Genomic DNA, 20,881 nt, shown 5'->3' with positions numbered 1-20,881 from the left:
TACCACTGAACTATGGTTCCCTCTCAACTGTTTTTTATTTGTTAAGTAAATTCAGACTGTATGTATAGTTCTGCTGACCAGAATTGCTATCATGCCACTCACATTCAATATTAAGGTCATTATTATGGTTTTGTATCCATTATTGTAGAAGGAGCTTTGCATCTTGTCCTGGTTTGCTGGCACATAACCATGAAACTTTAGCTATAGAGTTTGAGTCAAAAGTGTTCTGAGGTTTGGAAAAAACTATCTAATTCTTGCCATCCTAATTTTAGCTGAAATCATATGCAGGAAAGCTGTCCTACAAATGTCAAGATGTTCTTATGATTTTTCCAACCCTGATGAAAGAAGAAATTGTTGATTATTCCTGAAAGGATTCTATTCTCAGCCTGATAAATGCTTGCAAAAGTATTTTAAGTGGAAATACTTAAATACTTCTGATGTTGTTCACTACTTCATATCAAATGTTCCAACTGTTTTGGAGTTGCACTCTGATTTTTTATTCTGAACTTTAGTAGCAGAAATAGTGCAGTTGGGAAACAATGATGAAGAATCATTCAGAGATGAGGTCTGACTAATTATACTTGCGTGTGACAATAATTACTACCTAGAGCATTTAGCACTGAACTCAGGAATCACTGAAATTTATACAAAGTAGACAAGTTCAAGAGGACCAATCTGGTTTGGAGCTTCTCATGAAAATGTAATGAGTAGCTATTCAAGGAGACATGATTTTTGCCTTCTTTAATCCTAAATATGGTTTGAAAACATGATTAATCAACAGAGCTTAGATCATACAGACTGCGACAGGAGCAGTCAAGAGTTCAAGTTTCCTCTGTAGCATACATAGAATGGCTGCAGAATCTACCAGGAAACAGGTTCATCTCCAGTCCCTTAAAATGCACCTATTTGTTTGGAAGTACATTGCAGTGACAGAAACTATGTTTATAGTTTATTAGCAAGCATGTGTAAGAATTCAACCTTATGGTAATTTTGCAATTTTTACCAGATGCAATACTATTTGGCTATTTGGAAACTAATATTTAGTTTCTTTCCTTATCTATGTGTGATAAACAAGACTCACTTACTTCTTTTTAGGGTGTTTCTTTAAACAAAAACAACAACAACAACACCATGTCAGATGTAGCCAGACCAAACTTTTTATCAATAGGGATCCCAGAAAGACATCCCTCTATCTCAGCCTTATGCAAGTACTGAAGAAATCACCTAGGTGTACCCTTGTAGATCATTCAAATTATTCCCCCCCACACACACACACTTTGTAAAGGATCTTGTCTTCCCTTAAATCCTTTCTTTAGTGAATCTTTGTTTTCAACTGGCTGCAAAAAGAAAAGGCCTAACAAGCTGTGAAGGCATAGGGAGCAGGCCTATAATTGCTCTGCGTGTGCTTGTCTGTATGAGAGAGACTGTTATTAATAATATGAAATAGAAAAGTTATCCACCCTGGGGGCCTGGGGGCTGGGGGTGGAGTAGAAAATGTCAGAATATTAAGGTTTATAGTATTATTATGGTACTATTTATTTATTTTAATTCCATTTATATCCCGCCCTTCTCCGAAGACTCAGGGCGGCTTACAAGCTTAGCAGTAGCCTTCATTCTATGTATATGCCTGCTTATTAGGGCTTTCATACACACCCCAGTGGCATTATTACAAAGTCAGCTTATTGCCCCCAACAATCTGGGTCCTCATTTTACCTACCTCGAAAGGATGGAAGGCTGAGTCAACCTTGAGCCTGGTGGGATGCGAACCTGCACTAATTGCAGGCAGCTGGTGTTACTTAAGGAGGCATTAGCCCACTGCTCCACCAAGGCTCCATTATTCAGCATAGTGAACATAGTGCCATATTACCAAATAGCCATGTGTGTGTAAATAATTCTTTTGCATCTCCAATAATATTGTCTGTTACAAGCGTCCTGCCTGGGAAAAATTGCAGGTTAGAGGGGTAAAAATTCTATTTTAAAAACTGAAAGGAATTCAAATATAGTTTATATTTAAAAAAAAGAATGAAAAGAAAAGCAGGGGGAGAAATCTTTGAAATCAGTTCAAGGAAATCTTGAAATGTCTCAAGGTATTCATTCTGCAATATTATTAGGACATTTATTTATAGTAACATTAAGCCTTTGTTTTAGCATATATTGAAACAACTGAAATTTTGTTTTTATCTATATGCAGCCTAGTGAGATGCAGCATAACAGAAAACAAAGTATTAGTAAAAGGGATTCTTGCTTCATTCAAGTTCATTACATCTTTTTATTGCAAGAATAAAAGGCTTAATGTTATTATGAAATTTTAAGTTTCATAATGGTTTTTCTTAAATTGCATGTTGATGGGGGGGAGTGGAAAACTCCTATTGTCACCCCACTAAAGCCCAATGGGGAGGTTCGCATTTGCGCAGACTACAAATGCACATTAAATAAAGCCTTAAATCAACATGCATACCCGGTCCCGATGGTCAGCCATATTTAGCCTCTTTGCAAGGGGGAACCATTTTGCTAAACTTGATTTAGTGCAGGCATATCAGCAGCTGCCGGTAGACGAGGCCACAGCCGTAGCTCAAATTATAGTGACTCATAGTGGAGCATTCAAAGTCAAACGCTTGCAATTTGGGGTTAGTGTTGCACCGGGCATTTTCGAAGGAATTATGGAGCGCACACTTAAAGGAATTCAGGGTGTCTGTCCTTACTTTGATGATGTTCTCATTGCCGGGGAATCCCCAAAAGTATTGGCCAACAGGCTCAGGACTGTGTTACAAAGGCTACACAATGCGGGCCTCAAGTTAAAGAAAAACAAATGTAGTATTGGGGTTTCTTCAATGGAATTCTTAGGTTTCTGTATCAATGCTAGTGGGATTCACCCCGCTGAGTCAAAAGTTAAGGCCATCAAAATGGCTCCTAGCCCAAAATCAAAAGCAGAGCTGCAAGCATTTTTGGGCCTCCTGAATTTTTATCACACATTTCTACCTCATAAGGCTGCAATAGCTGAGCCCCTCCACAGGTTACTTGATAAAAAAAGCCCCTTGGAAGTGGACTGAATTACATGAAAAAAGTTTCCAGGATCTAAAGGCCCTCCTTTCAGAAAAGTCCACTGTAACTCATTACATTGAGTTTAAACCTGTATGTCTTGCATGTGATGCATCTCCCTACAGGGTGGGGGCAATCTTAAGCCACATAGAGAAGAATGGGAAACACGTTCCTATTGCATTCTATTCCAGAACCTTATCTGCTGCTGAGCATAATTATGCACAGATCAATAAAAAAGCCTTAGCCATAGTGGCTGGAGTCAAAAAATTTCATGATTATTTATATGGCAGGGATTTCACTGTCTTTACTGATCACAAACCCCTTTTGGGCTTATTCACCACAGATAAGCAAACTCCCCACATACTGTCTCCAAGAATGCTGAGATGGTCTATATTTTTGGTTGCATACAAATTTAAGTTAGTTCACAAACCTGGAAAGGAAATGGGCCATGAAGATGGCCTCAGCAGATTACCACTGCCACTGATGGATCCTGATCCAGCTCCTGCTGCTAAAATATTGTCTATTCAGGATTTACCTGAGTTTCCCTTCCATGCTGGGGATATTGCTGCTGAGACTGCTACAGATATAACTCTGAGCAGAGTATTGTCATGGGTACACACGGGCTGGTTGGAAAAAAGTCCAGGCCCTGAGTTCCAAAGTTATTTTGTCAGGAGACATGAATTGTCTGCACATAAGCGATGCATATTATGGGGCAACAGAGTTATTATTCCCACATCATTGAGAGACAGAGTCTTACATTCCTTACATGAAGGCCATCCAGGCATTGTACTGATGAAAGCTTTGGCTAGAAGCTACCTTTGGTGGCCTGGCCTGGATAAGGCTGTGGAGGATCAAGTCCATGGTTGCTATACCTGTCAGAGGTCTAGGCATGAAATGCCTCAGGTCCCAGTTCATAGATGGGAAGAAACACATACCCCCTGGTCTAGGGTTCATATTGACTATGCTGGGCCCTTCCAAGGACAGCTTTTTATGATAGTAGTGGATAGGCACTCAAAATGGCTGGAAGTAGTTCCAGTCCCTAATATGACTACTGCTAGGACCATCCAGGTGGTGAGAAAACTCTTTGCAACACATGGGTTGCCTGATGTTTTGGTTTCTGATAATGGGGCTCAATTCACTGCTGATGAGTTTCAGGCTTTTCTCAGAGCTAACCTCATCAGACATGCTACATCTGCACCATTTTACCCCTCTACAAATGGACAAGATGAATGCATGGTGAGGACAACAAAGGAGGCACTCAAGCGCATCATCACAGGTGACTGGCACCATAGACTGGCAGATTTCTTGCTCTGTCAACACACTACACCCTGCACAGCCACAGAAAAAAGTCCTGCTGAGCTTCGTTGGGGAAGGCAATTAATTACTAAACTAGACAGGTTGCATCCAGACAGAGTGGCATCCGAAGCCTCTAAACCAAAACCCCGAGGGGGCTGCAAACAGGTGATTGGGTTTGGGCCAGGAACTATGGGCCTGGAAACCTGTGGGTTCCTGGTCAGGTGATCAAAGAATCCAGACCCCTATCTTACAAAGTGGGGTTGGAGGGAGGGTGACTGGTCAGAAGATATATTGACCAACTTAGAAAACAATTCCCAGAGCAGTCACTAAGTGAGAACTATGGGACAAGTCCCTCCCGAGGTCCTCAAGCTGGCATCCAGGCCAGCTCACACCAGTACCACCAGGGTTTTCCTTCTTCAGTGGAATTTGATCCAGAAGAGGAACATGGCAGCTCAGAAGTGCAACATGGAACCCCTGACCAGGCAAACCAGCCGAATCTCAGCGACTGTTGTGCCTACTCTGCTAAACAGTCAGACTCTGGGGTGGGCCCACCAGAAGAGGCCAGCCAGAGGAATTCAACTCCCCTGGACATAGGAGCTACCCAGCCCACCGGGTAAGCTGGTAGACCACAAAGTGACTGGAACCCCAAGGCATTCGGTCAGACCATATAAACCCCCAGCATATCTTAAAGATTATGTTGAAAAATAAAGTGATGTGTAATTGTATGACATTTTTCCACTACCTACAGAAATTGGGGGTAAATTGTAACTGCTGTAAGGCATGCTCACTGAGATGTTGTTTTATCCCTTTCTAGTATATTGCATTGACATATTGTTCTTTAATTTCATTGTAGTCCACTCTACAAGGCATGTCTGAGAAGGTCGCGTAATGACTTCTAACTACCTTGGCTTAACAAAACATCACTTTATTATTGTTTAATATTATTTTAGTTTTGAGCCTTGACAATTGTCAAGGGTATTATAGCCTGATCTTAGGAGGGAGGGGTGTTATGTACTAGGCTTTTGGAATATCACCTCGTGCATTGCTGGAGAACTAACGATTTTCCAGCAACCCAGACAGGACGTCTCCGGTCATGCCATTGGTCAACTTTGGGTGGCAAGTATAGCTTCAATCCAATTGGTTAATACCATAGGGCCTGGCTATGTATTGAAGCAGGGTGACTCCAATCTCTCAGTACAGTTTCTGCTTAAATAAAGTATGAGTTTGTCTGTACTCATCAGCGTGTTCTTGTTCCTGCTCATCAGAGCCCACGACATAATAGGTTCAGTGGTTGCAGATCTGGGTAACACCACAGATGTCATTTAGCTACAAGCCTACCACTGTGTACATTCTGCAATGAAAGATAGGATTTTTTTGGCAGAATGTAAATTTCACCCAGGATAGAACTTTTTCACAGAAGGTAAATTACACTCCCATACCATAAAGATACACATGCTTGTTTTGTTAACTTTTCAATAGTGATGCCCTCGACGTGATGTCCCGGTGCCTGGAGGCGGTCCGGGTCTGGATGGGGAGGAACAGGCTTCGTCTCAACCCCGACAAGACGGAGTGGCTGTGCGTACCGGCATCCCGGGATATTCAGGATATCCCACCCCTCATTATGGGGGGTGAGTCATTACCTCCTGTAGATAGGGCTCGCAACTTGGGAGTCCTCCTAGATTCACAGCTCTCTTTAGAAGACCATATTGTAGCTGTAACTAGGGGGGCGTTCGCCCAGGTTCGCCTGGTGCGCCAGTTGCGGCCCTATCTAGACCGGGATGCCTTGCGCACGGTCACTCATGCGCTCGTGACCTCTCGTCTTGATTACTGCAACGCTCTCTACATGGGGCTACCCTTGAAGACCACTCGGAGGCTCCAGCTGGCACAGAATGCAGCCGCGAGAGTTGTGTCGGGGGTCTCCCGATACTCCCGTGTTACACCTTTGCTCCGCGAGCTGCATTGGTTGCCAGTTGTCTTCCGGGTGAGGTTCAAGGTGTTGGTAATGACCTACAAAGCCCTCCATGGCATGGGTCCAGAATACCTTGGGGAGCACCTGCAGCCGGCGTCAACTTCCCTCCGCCCAGTACGCTCCCACAGAGAGGGCCTCCTCAGGGTGCCACCGGTCAAAGAATGCCGACTGGTGGCCCCCAGGGGGACAGCGTTCTCTGTGGGTGCACCGGACTTATGGAACCATCTTCCGGTAGAGCTCCGGATGGCGCCCGACCTCCGCTCCTTCCGGCGCGACCTTAAAACCCATCTCTTTAAGGAAGCGGGCCTGGCCTGATGGGATGGGGTGGGTTTGTTATTATGACTTTAATTTTAAATTTTTACTATGGGCATTGTTTAATCATGTTTTAATAATTTTAACTTTTGTATCTGTCTTTTACGTATTGCCCTGTTAACCGCCCTGAGTCTCTTGAGAGAAGGGCGGTATATAAATTAAATAAATAAATAAATAAATAAATAAATAATTAAATAAAATATTTTTTAAAATATATTATTTATGTGGGAGTGCACTTTTAACTATGTATAGTTCTGATAATAGTTTTGCTGGCTGATGATTACACATGGACAACAAAAAATAACATTTTATAATACTCTTGATGCTAATGACTATTTTGCCCATTTTAATTGGTTGCATGGAGTTTTAATTTTGCTTTAAAATTATGCATAATATTAAACATCTGAACATTTGGATGCTCAAAACCACACTGACAAAAGGAAAAAAAAGGTTCATTATAACAGCATATAGCTTTTTAGATTGCATTGGTGCATTTCCATTGTAATATAATCCACAAGGCTCAGCCTAGAGACAATTAGGTGTGCTTATGTCTCATTGAAATTACTGAAAATAAATGGCATAGTAAAATACTTCCTCCATTGATTTCAATGTAATGTTAATATGTTTAATTTTCACTGGATTGCAACTAAAGTCTGCCTTGAGGCAATAACTATCTAATTTCCACAAACAATGCCATTATTAAAGACATGTTCCATAAACTGGAGCTGAGAAGGCAGGCAGAAATCATAGGATCACTTTTACAACAAAGTAAAAGAAAAACCTCTTGTGGCCTGGAAGCCACTCTCAAGGGAAATGTTTTCCAAGTTCAGCCGCTGATCAAGTTTTGCTTAGTGCCCTGTAATCTATGTGGCTGTGCTGTGACCAAGAAGCATCAACTTACCTACTTCACAAACCAACAAGGAAAGGAGGTGACTGCTTTCCAATTGATGGAAACAGCAGAAACACAATGTCCTACTAGTGTATAATACACAGAAACATTACATACTTGTTTCATCCATTTCTTTTTTAAAAAAAAAGAAGAAGAGTAGGTAATTGGAGTGCAGATAAAATGTTATAACTTTTCCCAGTTGATCCCCTCCAAGGCACCAAGAAATAGAATGGAAATTGAATATACTCGGAAAGGTCAGCATTAGACAAGATTGAACTAGACCTTCCTTTCTCTAATTTAAATAACATTGGTAAATTGGACATAATCGTTTGTGATTAAGACAGAATGGGGAGAGTAAGTCACAAGTCGGCATTCACTAGCTCTGCTTTCCCCACACCTAGAGAAGCATCATTTCCTTCTTACCCCACATAGTCATATTCATGCTAAACAGGGAATCCTGAGAAGAGTTACTTCTTTTACAGATTGTTTGTGTCAGCAACTTCTGCATAAGAATATAAGAGGGTTTCTGCTAGACTAGAACCAGGTCCAATCTTGTACAGAAGCCTTTTTCCCATCAGTCAGAGTTTAAGGAAATGGACCTTCCTTATGTTTTTTTTTCTCTCTCAGCAAATAGCTTTATTTAAATGTTTTTGAATGTGTAGATTTTATATAGGACTTGAGGTTTAGACCATGGAAAATTGGCTTGAATGTCCATATTACTTTTTTTAAAGGGTGGTGGAGGAGGGTAGGGAGAGATTTAGCATTTTTCAATGGTAGGTATAATCACAGAATGGGCAGATGACAGATCTCATCAAAATTCCTTGTATATGTTGACCATATTCCCTTCCCTTCCCCATCTTCTTCAAAGCTCCTGAAATCAGCAATGTGTGATGATCACTTGTATAAGGAATGTCCTGAAAAAAGTTGAAAACAATTGCTTTAATAGGAAAAAAAAACATTTATGAGAATGCTTTACTCTATAGGAAAGAAACTTTGTTGACAACAATAAGCTTTAGAGATCTTATTGCCAGACTTTGCCAGGGGATTTTAGTATCTTTTTTCTAATCAAAAAATATCCAAACATTACCACCTTGGAGAAGTTTTAGCTCACCGTAACCAGCATTAACAAATGGTTGTAGGAGCATGGAAGAGAAATAATTAGTTGGCATTTGACATTTAGATATTCAAGAGTCATGGGAATAGCATGAATATTGCATAATTTGATTTCAGCAAAGTATTTGAAGCCAAGGAGCCAAATGAACTAAAGTTCATCTTGTAAATTTCTTGCTCTAGTTTTGGTACTTCAGGCTAACTTTGGAATAAGGTGCAGAATAGATTCCATTTCCCTTGACTTGGCTGATCTGCTTGGCTTGGCTGATTTGGCCTTGCTGGCCTACCTTCTTTTATGAGATAAACCTACCATAATATTTTTGCCTACCATCTCCAAGACCTGTCTACCAGCACATTTTCATCCATCTGTTGCTGACCTTTGGATCTTGAATGGCTATTGTAGAGTCTTTGTTGTTGTTAGCTCCGAAGTCATGTCCGACCCATCGCAACCCTATGGACAATGTTCCTCCACGCCTTCCTGTCCTCTACCATCTTCTGGAGTCCAAGCCTACTGCTTCAGTGACTCCATCCAGCCACCTCATTCTCTGTCGTCCCCTTCTTCTATTGCCCTCAATCTTTCCCAGCATTAGGCTCTTCTCCAGTGAGTCCTTCCTTCTCATTAGGTGGCCAAAGTATTTTGAGTTTTAGCTTCAGGATCTGGCCTTCTAAAGAGCAGTCAGGGTTGATCTCCTCTAGGACTGACCGGTTTGATTGCCTTGCAGTCCAAGGGACTCGCAGGAGTCTTCTCCAGCACCATAGTTCAAAGGCCTCAATTCTTTGGCGCTCAGCCTTTTTAATGGTCCAACTTTCACTGCCATACATTGCAACCGGGAAGACCATAGCCTTGACTATACGCAGGGTGATGTCTCTGCTTTTTAGTGTGCTGTCTAGATTTGCCATGGCTTTCCTCCCCAGGAGCAAGTGTCTTAATTTCTTGGCTAAAGTCCCCGTCTGCAGTGATCTTGTAGCCCAGGAAAATAAAATCTGTCACTACCTCCATTTCTTCCCCATCTATTTGCCAGGAATTGAGAGGGCCGGATGCCATGATCTTGGTTTTCTTAATGTTAAGTTTCAAGCCACGTTTTGCACTCTCCTTCTTCACCCGCAACACGAGGCTCTTTAGTTCTTCTTCCCTTTCTGCCATTAGAGTGGTATCATCTGCATATCTTAGGTTGTTGATAATTCTTCCAGCAATCTTAATTCCAACTTTTGATTCATCTAGCCCTGCCTTTCTCATGATGTGCTCTGCATATAAGTTAAATAGGCAGGGCAACAGTTTACAGCCTTGCCGGACTCCTTTCCCAATTTTGAACCAATCAGTGGTTCCATGTCCAGTTCTCACTGTTGCTTCTTGGCCTGCATATAGGTTTCTTAAGAGACAAATAAGGTGGTCTGGTACGCCCATCTCTTTAAGAACTTGCCATAATTTGTTATGATCCACACAATCAAAGGCTTTAACATAGTCAATGAAGCAGAAGTAGATGTTTTTCTGGAACTCTCTAGCTTTCTCCATGATTCAGCGTATGTTGGCAATTTGATCTCAAGTTTCTCTGCCTCTTCAAAATACTGCCTGTACTTCTGGTAGTTCTCGATCCACATACTGCTGGAGTCTAGCTTGTAGGATTTTAAGCATAACTTTACTAGCATGAGAAATGAGTGCAATGGTGCAATAGTTTGAAGATTCTTTGGCATTGCCTTTCTTTGGAATTGGAATGTAAACTGATGTTTTCCAATCCTGTGGCCACTGTTGAGTTTTCCAAATTTGCTGGCAAATTGAGTGTAGCACTTTTACTGCATCGTCGTTTAAGATTTTGAATAGCTCAGCTGGAATACTGTCACCTCCACTAGCTTTGTTGTTGCTCAGCTTTTCTAAGGCCCACTTCACTTCACATTCTAGGATGTCTGGCTCGAGGTCAGTGACCACCTCATTGTGATTATTAGGGATGTTAAGCTCATTCTTGTATAGTTCTTCTGTGTAATTTTGCCACCTCTTCTTAATCTATTCAGCCATTTTGCTTTCTTGCATTTCTTTTTCTTTGGGATGGTTTTAGTTGCTACCTCTTGTACAATGTTGCGAACCTCTGTCCATAGTTCTTCAGGCACTCTGTCTATCAGATCTAATTCCTTAAATCTATTTGTCACCTCTACTATATATTCAACAGGGATATGATTTAATTCATACCTGAGTGGCCTAGTGCTTTTCCCTACTTTCTTCAGTTTAAGCCTAAACTTTGCAATGAGAAGCTCATGGTCTGAGCCACAGTCAGGTCCTGGTCTTGTTTTTACTGACTGTATAGAGCTTCTCCATCTTTGGCTGCAGAGCACATAGTCAATCTGATTTCTGTGTTGACCGTCTGGTGATGTCCATGTGTAGAGCCGTCTCTTGGGTTGTTGGAAAAGAGTGTTTGCTATGACCATCATATTCTCTTGTTTCATTTTGTACTCCAAGGCCAAACTTGCCTGTTATTCTGGTTATCTTTTGGCTTCCTACTTTAGCATTCCAATCCCCCATGATGATAAGGGCATCATTTTTTGGTGTTAGTTCTATAAGGTGCTGTAGGGCTTCATAGATCAATTTCATCCTCGTCAGCACCGATGTTTGGGGCATAGACTTGGACTACTGTGATACTGAATGGTTTGCCTTGGATTCAAACTGAGATCATTCTGTCATTTTGGCGATTGTATCCCAGTATTGCTTTTCCTACTCTTTTATTGACTATGAAGGCTACTCCATTTCTTCTGAGGGATTCTTGCCTGCAGTAGTATACCTGATGGTCATCTGAATTAAATTCACCCATTCCTGTCCATTTTAGTTCACTGATTCCTAAGATGTCGATGTTCAGTCTTGTCATCTCTTGTTTGACCATGTCCAGCTTTCCTTGATTCATGGATCTTACATTCCAGGTTCCTATGGAAAAAAAATCTTTACAGCATCGGACTTTCCTTTCACCACCAGACACATCCACAGCTGAGCATCCTTTCAGCTTTGATCCAGTCGCTTCTTTCTGGCACTACTAGTACTAGCACTCTGCTCTTCCCCAGTAGCATACTGGACACCTTCCGACCTTAGGGGCTCATCTTCCAGCATCATATCATTTTGCCTTTTGGTACTGTCCATAGGGTTTTCATGGCAAAGATACTGGAGTGGGTTGCCATTTCCTTCTCCAGTGGATCACGTTTTGTCAGAACTCTCTGCTATGACCTGTCCATCTTGGGTGGCCCTGCATGGCATAGCTCATAGCTTCATTGAATTATGCAAGCCCCTTCGCCACAACAAGGCAGTAATCCATGAAGGGGATTGTAGAGTCTACTAGTGATCTATTTCCAAACCTTCCCCTTGACCCTTGCCTGCCTTCTTTGGAACTTCCCCCATAATCAGATCTCATGTGAAGTTTGGCCACGTCCCGATGGATTGTTGGTAATCTTAGGTTATGAGCCCTTTGACACAAAGTGTGCATCATATGTGCATGCTACTGTGCACATAGAGTCCTTCCCAGCATAATGAAAAATATTGTGCTTCAGATGTGTGCTGGTTTAGCTATGAGCCATTCATCCAATTGTTTTGTTAGGAATATAACTTGTGATTCCCTGAATCACAATTAGAATTCTAAAAGTACTCGGAACCAAGAGCATGTTGACCTTCACAATCATCTTGTGTTAGCTTTGGCTCCTGCCCAGTCGACAAGTTTGCCAAGGAAGAAGGTAAGAGAATGGTGGTCAGGCCTTGTTGAGGCAATCTTTTTGAGGGAAATGGAAAAAAGGGGGGTATGTGTTAAGGAAAGTTATATCAGCAAGAAATGTATTCCTTTTAGCTCGAAATAAAGAAACAACTCCTGTTCCCCTCAAGTCAGATAATCATATCTTATGTACAAATATCCACCAAATTAGATTTCCTTTTACATTTACACAATGTTTGGTGATAACTTTAAGTCTGAGATCCTGCCTGAGATTCTTGTGGCTTCCAATTCAAGTTATTGTGTAGGCTTTGACCTGACCAGGAACCAAACAATGATCGCATGATAGATTCAGTGCTTACTATGGATACCAACAGCACCATGAAAACCACTGACTCTATTTGCTTGATGAAAGTCAATTAACCCATTATGTTGGCAAGCATCTCTGTGATGGTTCACTAAGATTTAGGGCCAATTTAGCAACCACATACTGTATACTGTAAATCTGTGATCTGACAAAATGAATTGGTAGTCCTGAGGAAGTCACTTCCCATGGAATCCAGTTGGCCTATAGTATGGAATTATAATTCAAATGTTACAAGAGCTATGAAAAAGACTTGATGCATGAAAATGATTTTTGCAAGACTATACTATTCAAATTGAATGCAGACTGATAGGCAAGCATGTTTTGGTTTTGGGGGAGAAATTTCTGACTCACTAAATTTTTGATACTGTACATTATGTTATTGCTTACAAAGGATTCAATAAAAATGGATCATATTTCCCTACAGATCTTTTAATATACATCATAGAAAGATCAGTCTTAAGTACAATTCACCCATCCACATATATCCCTTGATCTTTCATTATGCATCACAAACACATGGGTGAATGTCTCTTGAAAACAAGTATGTTTGAGATAAAATGAGGAGTTACACCTTTCTTTGTGAAGTCCTCTTCACATATCCATATCATCAGCAGCAGCATATGTGAAAACAATTAGGGAAAATACCTACTCAATGTAACAAACCTCAATGAGAAACTCATAGTTTTGAGCTTAGGGGTTTTTATGAAACCTCATTTCAAAAATTTCATTACCTTTGAGGATACACAGCATGAACCAGAGTCTGTGGGCCATCAACATACTTACTAAAACTGATTAAACCATTCAGAAATGATTTGCCTATCTTGAAATCATCCATGGTGCCTGAGAAGAGCACTTTCTAGCCATGTCTCTAAGCTTCAGAATTCAAGGTTGTCCTCCTGGACAGAACAGGACAGGAAAACAGGTAGAAAAGTAGTGGAACAAGAAATTTAGGCAAAACTATGGGATCCCAGAGTGTTCTGCTGCTACCAGATATTCTAAGAATCCTTCACGTTCAAGAGGTATCACAGCATCAACCAATGACTATGCCAGTTAAGCCACAATTACATTTTGTGTATTTCTACCCATCTATCTAGGATTTTCATCTCATTTACTGTAAGTTGAATGGTTTCAGACTGAACTGGTCATACAAAATCAATTTATCAATTCCTTATTTTCACCAGATCAGAATCCTTCCTTCCTTCCTTCCTTCCTTCCTTCCTTCCTTCCTTCCTTCCTTCCTTCCTTCCTTCCTTCCTTCCTTCCTTCATAAGCTAACAACAAGCATAAAATGTTCACTTTAAATAACACTAATATGTAAATATAATAATAAGCCAACTATAGCAATCAAACGAAAAACAGACCAGAAATTCCAGTTACTTTCAAAATGATCCCTGGAAAAGCTCCATTTTTGCCAATTTCTGGAATGCTGTTACTGTAAGAGATGATTTGGCTTCCATAGAGATACTGTTCCACAAAATTGGTACCATCACTGAAAAGTAGTGTTCCAGGACCTAGACCAGGGGTAGGCAACCTTGGCTCTTTTATGACTCATGGACTTCAACTCCCAGAATTCCTGAGTCACCTGACTCAGGAATTCTGGGAGTTGAAGTCCATGAGTCATATAAAAGAGCTAAGGTTGCCTACCCCTGACCTAGACCCTCTCATCTCATGAAAATAGTCAATTATTAGTAGCTTCTTTCAGAGAAAGATAGGTCCCTTCTCGTTGGAGGAAATAGTTTTGAAGGTACCTGGGAGCCAAGCCATGTAGGGCTTTATATATAACCAACCCTTTGCATTTATACTCAAAAACCTATTTTAATCCAGTACAGAGTCCGTGATATGTGTATTTCTTATGATGGCTGTAACCCACAAAAATGAGTCACTATATTTTGCACCATGAAGTTCCTGAGTGGTCATCAAAGGTCATGTAATTTAGTAATGTAGATGGGTGATACAGTCATGAGTTATCATTACTCGGTTTCCCACTCCAGATAGGACTAGAACTGGCTTCGTATGATGAGGTATGATAAGGTTTGATATATACATTTAAACTGGTTGAACAAAATAAAGGAGGTCCCTCCCTCTGTTATCATATGACTTCAGTCATACAGTAATAAAAACAATCAATCACCTACATTATATTATGGGAAACTAGCAAAGTTGTAAACACTATGCATAGAATATGTATATAAGATATATTAATAATGTCCTTGTTTTATAAAATGATAAAATGTATTGGTTTAAATTTGTGAAATGTTATGATTGGTATATCTTTTAATATAAAATAATCTTCCCACAAAACAAACATTTGGAAACTGAATCCAGAGAAGGCCTCTTAAGCACTGGACATACCATTGCCCCATCTAAGGCTACTAACATCCCCCTTTCCCTAACAAGATGTTGGCTCCCTTCCAGACCCAATCAGTCACATGCTTCCCACCCACAGGAGCCAGGAAGGCATGGGGTTATGCAATGTCGCGTGGTCGCACAGAGAGACGGACACTTGAGCTGGGTAGTAGTTCTTTATTTGGATCATGAATGAAGCTGGGACAAAGGGGTTTACCTGGTGTCTCTTATACCTGCCCAGGTGAATGGTGACCAATAGATTTGAACCTGGGCTTCCCGCCAGTGCAGGTGGCCAATGGATTTAAACCCTGGCTTCCCGCCAGAGCTGACCATGCCTGGGGCTGTCAACGACTCGCTCTATTCAGGCTTTCCCGCCAAAGCGGTTATAGCCTGGAGCTGTCCAGCCCCCTGTTGTGCTGGTATTTCCTGTGTGTGCTTACACCCTTTCCCCCATAGTGAGGACTTTCCTCCGTCATTCAGTTTCCATAACTATATACACTTATTTACAATATTTACATACACAGGGTTACAATTGACAAACCTTGATTGTTCTGCCACCCCCCTAAGAACGCACATAGTCTGTGAGGTAGCTTGGCGCCTTGTGTGGCCTGCTTGATCTTCTTGGGACTAGTTCTCCTGGTGGTGTGGTGGTGTGTCTCTGCTCTCCTTCCTGTGGCTCCTGTTGTGGTGGATTGTTGTGTGTCTGTGTGTGTGATTTACTGGGTTCAGGGGACTGTCTGTTTTCTCTGTCATTCTCCTGCCTGGGGTGAGGTTGCCACTGAGCCCCTCTGGTAATCCTCCTAGGTGCTTGTGTTTGTGTTGGCTCTTGTGTTGGCGCTTCCTCCTCAGCCCCTAGTGTGTCCTCTACCACCCTTTCAGGAGCCCTTTTCCTCAGCTGGTCCAGGTGCCTTTTCCAAAGGAGTCCCCCCTCCACCCTTAGTCTGTAGGAAAGGGGTCCTGTCTGTTCTAATAACTCCCCTGGCACCCATGGGTGACCTGTGCTGTAATTCCTAGCCCAGATGTGGTCTCCTGAGTTGAAGCGTGTTTTGATGTTGGGGTTCCTGGTGTCTGCGGCCACCCTGTCTGGGTGGAGCCTGTCTAATGTTGTTATGAGGCGTCTCCCCCATCTGAGTTCCGCTGGGCTTTTGCCTGTGGCGGTGCAGGGTGTTGCATGTTGGTGAAGAAGGAATGTGGCTAGTCTTTGCTTCCAATTTCCCTGTACTATGCGCTTGAGAGCATCTTTGGTTGTCCTCATGAAGCGTTCTGCCAATCCGTTACTGGCAGGGTGGAAGGGAGCCGAGGTGGCGTGCCTAATCCCCAAGGTCCTCAAGAACACCTGGAAATCCGAGGAGGTAAATTGTGTTCCATTATCTGACACAATTACATCAGGCAACTCATGTGTAGCAAACATTCCCCTTAGTGCTTGGATGGTTCCTTCTGAAGTCATATTGCTCACGGGCACCACCTCCAACCATTTGGAATGGCTGTCTACAGCTACCAAAAATGTGTGACCTTGGAAGGGGCCTGCATAGTCTATATGCACTCTGGACCATGGTGAGTGTGTTTCCTCCCACTTGTGGACTGCTGCATGTGGTTGTTCTGGCCATGTCCTCTGGCATGTATAACACCCCGCTACCAGTGCTTCTATCTCCTTGTCCAACCCTGGCCACCACAGGTAGCTCCTTGCCAGAGCCTTCATTCTTACTATCCCTGGGTGTCCTTCATGTAGCGACTGGAGAACTCTTTCTCTGAGCCTCGTGGGAATAATGACTCTATTTCCCCACAACAGGCATCCCTTGTGTGTGGACAGTTCATGCCTTCTGGTAAAGTAGGCAGTGAACTCTTGCCCTGGTGATTTGTCCTGCCACCCACTGCTCACCCATGATTGTACCCTGCTCAGAACCTTGTCCTTGGGGGTCTCTGTGGCTATATCCCTTGCGTTGAGGGAGCATTCTGGCAGCTCCTGAATTGCCAGTATCTGCACAGCTGGAGCTGGGTCTGGCTCAGTGTCCTTCAGGGGAAGTCTGCTGAGGCCATCAGCGTGCCCCATCTCCTTCCCTGGCCTGTGTACTAGTTTGCAAGAATATGCAGAGAGGAATATGGACCATCGTAACATCCTAGGCGACAGGATCTGTGGTGTTTGCTTCTCTGTTGTGAATAATCCTAATAGTGGTTTGTGATCAGTGTAAATTAGGAATTCCCTACCATAAAGGTAGTCATGAAATTTCTTTACGCCAGCAACCACTGCCAGTGCCTCTTTGTCTATCTGGGCATAATTCCTCTCTGCAGCTGACAGGGTCCTGGAGTAGTAGGCAATGGGGGCTTGCGTTCCATCCTCCCTTAGATGGCTGAGCACTGCCCCAATCCCGTAAAAGGATGCATCACAAGCAAGACAGATTGGCTGGTCCTCCCTGAAATGGGTGACTGTGGCATTGCTTGCTAACATGTTTTTTAGTGTTTGGAATGCGTTGGCATGTTTGTGAGTCCAGTCCCAGGGTGCTTGCTTGTCAAGCAACCTGTGTAGGGGTTCTGCAATTGTAGCCTTGTGTGGCAGGAATGCATGGTAAAAATTGAGGAGCCCCAAGAATGCCTGCAATTCAGGCTTGTTTTTGGGAGCAGGGGCTTCCTTGATTGCCCTGACCTTGGATGCAGATGGGTGGATGCCTTGAGCATCAATCCTGAACCCCAGGAACTCTGTTTCCGTTACCCCAATCTTGCATTTCTCCCTTTTGAGCTTCAATCCTGCCACCCTGAACCTTTCAAGGACTGCCTTCAAACGGGCTGCCAGTACATCCATTGAGCTAGCTGCGATTAGGACGTCATCAAAATAAGGACAAACCCCTGGTATTCCTTTGAGAGTCCTTTCCATCACCTCCTGAAAATTTCCAGGAGCCACACTGACCCCGAACTGCAACCGGTCTACCCGGAACGCTCCCTTTTGAGTGATAATTGTTTGTGCTCTAGCAGCCTCCGGGTCTACCGGCAGTTGCTGATAAGCTTGAGCAAGATCTAATTTAGCAAACACCGACCCGCCTTGCAGGGACACCAGGATGCTGCTGACCGCGGGGACCGGGTAAGAGTGGGCACTCAGCGCTCGGTTGATTGTCCCCTTATAGTCAGCGCAGATCCTAATTTCGCCGTTTGCTTTGAGCGGCGTTACGATGGGAGTTTCCCATTCTGCTCCATCGACTGGCATTAGCACCCCCTGGTCTACCAGCTTATCCAGTTCCCGCTCTATCTTATGCTTTAGCATGAATGGAACCCTCCTCGCCTTCATCCTTATAGGTTGCACCTGGGGGTCTAACTTAAATGAGATTGGGGAACCTGTGTACCTTCCCAGCTGCCCGTCGAACACGTCCGGAAATTCCTTGCAGACAGCTTCGAGAGAAGGGCGGCTCTGCGTATTGTGAATCCCCATGATTCCGATGCCCAGTGCGTTAAACCATCCTAACCCGATGAGGCTGGTCCGCTGGCCCTCGACGACCAGCACACTTAATTTACCCTCGAACCCCTTGTACTGAACCCTCACCAATGCTTCCCCCCGGACATTAATGGATGAGTTTTGGAAATCGGAGAGGGTCAGTCTGGATGGCCTCAACGGAACCCGCTGGCCGCTCTGCTTGCAAATTTCCTTAAATGTTCCGGCGGTGATAATGGACACGGCTGAGCCTGAGTCCAACTCCATCGTGCAGGGGACCCCTTGCAGCCTCACCCTCAGTTTTATTTTTGGGGTTAGCACCGCAGGAGCCCCCGTTAAGAAAATGCTCGGCCGTCCCGCCTTGTGGCTAACAGTCAGTCCCGGCAACCGCTTCCCGGTACCTGTAGTGCACTGGAACTCGGCTTCCACCTCGTGTAGACTGTCCCGCTGCTTGCTTCTGCAGACCGCCGCGATGTGCCCTGTTTTTCCGCACGACCGACACTTTGCCGTCTTGAAACGGCAGGTAGACCGGGGGTGTTGTCCTCCGCAGCTCGCACAGTGGGTAGACCTGGAGCTGTTCGTGCCGCAGCTAGAACACTGGGTAGACCGGGGTTGTCCACAGCCGCTGTGCTGGGTAGACTGGGGACCGCAGCCCCAATGCTGGGTAGATCGGGGCTGACTTGCGCTGCTGCCATGGAGCTGGGTAGACCGGGGGCCGTTCGCTCCGCATCTGCACTCCTGGCCTCTTTCATCCACCGCGGCTGGTCTCGGCTCCCTCACGTTGTCTCGGTTGGTATTGAAGGGTCGCTGTGGTCGGTGGATGGCGTCCACTTCCAGTTCTGCCCCATCTGCGTCGCTGTACCCTCTCAGCTGGTGAATGGATCCTTCCCTCGCATCGGACTCCTCGGCTGCATCCCAGGCTAGGAATTCTTCTTGGACATCCCTCAGGGACAGCTTCTGTTTGGCAAAAATTTTCTGGCGCAGCTTCCTGTCCCTCAACCCACAGATGATCTGATCCCGTAGCCGGATCTCTAGGTTTTCAAAATTACAGAGGCGAGCTGCCTGCCTCAGGGCTGCCATGTACTGTTTGGCAGACTCACCCGGTCACTGGTCCTGCTTCTCGAACCAGTACCACCAGGTGATTTCAGACATCTCGGGCTTGAAGTGCTCCGTCAGCTTCGCCAGTAGCTCGTTGTAACCGATGGAGTGGATGTCGTCGGGTGCGCAGAGACTGACCGCCAGCTGGTACGTTTCCGTGCCACAGCTGCAGAGTAGCGCCGCCGCTCTCTGCCGGTCATCCTTCACCCCGTTCGCCCGTAGGTAGCACTCGAGCTGCCCCATGAACGCTTCCCACTCCTCCGGGCAGTTGCTGTGAAAAAGGGGATACTGACCCAGTTGTGCCATTCCGCCGACTCGGTCGTCCTGCGTCTGGGTCCGGGGCTGCCGATTGGATTCCGTCCACGGCTAGCGTTGACCGGTGCAGGATCCCACCTTCGTCGCCAGTGCAATGTCACGTGGTCACACAGAGAGACGGACACTTGAGCTGGGTAGTAGTTCTTTATTTGGATCGTGAATGAAGCTGGGGCAAAGGGGTTTACCTGGCGTCTCTTATACCTGCCCAGGTGAATGGTGACCAATAGATTTGAACTTGGGCTTCCCACCAGTGCAGGTGGCCAATGGATTTAAACCCTGGCTTCCCGCCAGAGCTGACCATGCCTGGGGCTGTCAACGATTCGCTCTATTCAGGCTTTCCCGCTGAAGCGGTTATAACCTGGAGCTGTCCAGCCCCCTGCTGTGCTGGTATTTCCTGTGTGTGCTTAACAGCATACACTACAGGTTATGTTATAGAATACTCTATCCACTTCTACAGACTAAAAAAAAGTCCTAGATGAAAACTACTTGCAGGCCCTCAGCAAAATCCAACACTTAACTATTGCTTTTTGTAAGCTTTGGGTGGCGTCATGGATGATTGGTTCCATTCACTGAGTTGTTGTTCAATAATAAAACTTCATGTAAAGAAACTTTTCCATCTCTGCATGGTAGCCAAGCATCATTTTAAGAGTCTTTCCACACAAATAACCAACAGTGGTCAGTGGCTTATTGCTGTGATAGTTAATGTTCTAGGATTTATCCCACTGAATGAATACGACATTGAATGGCTAACAATCTCCACATGATCAATTATCTGGAACTTTACTATAGAACTTTTGCTAGCTATGTTTAGGGTTAAGGAACTGAGTAAAAGGAACTAACTATTGGTTTTAGTGTGAACCTTCCAACTTCACAGCAACACTGTGGAATAAAATCATGGAAAATGATTCCCATATAGCCTTGGTAATTTGAAATTAGTTGTACAAGTTCTCTAAATAAATCTCAAAATGCTCATCTTCAGCAGAATGAAATGTCACTTGTTATCTACAGGAAGTTTGTGGTTCTTCACACCGTTCGTAGTTAACCTAGG

Source organism: Vipera ursinii (genome assembly GCF_947247035.1).
Source record: "Vipera ursinii genome assembly, chromosome: 2".
In the NCBI taxonomy this organism is placed as follows: Eukaryota; Metazoa; Chordata; class Lepidosauria; order Squamata; family Viperidae; genus Vipera; species Vipera ursinii.
Note: the sequence above shows the minus strand (reverse complement) of the source record.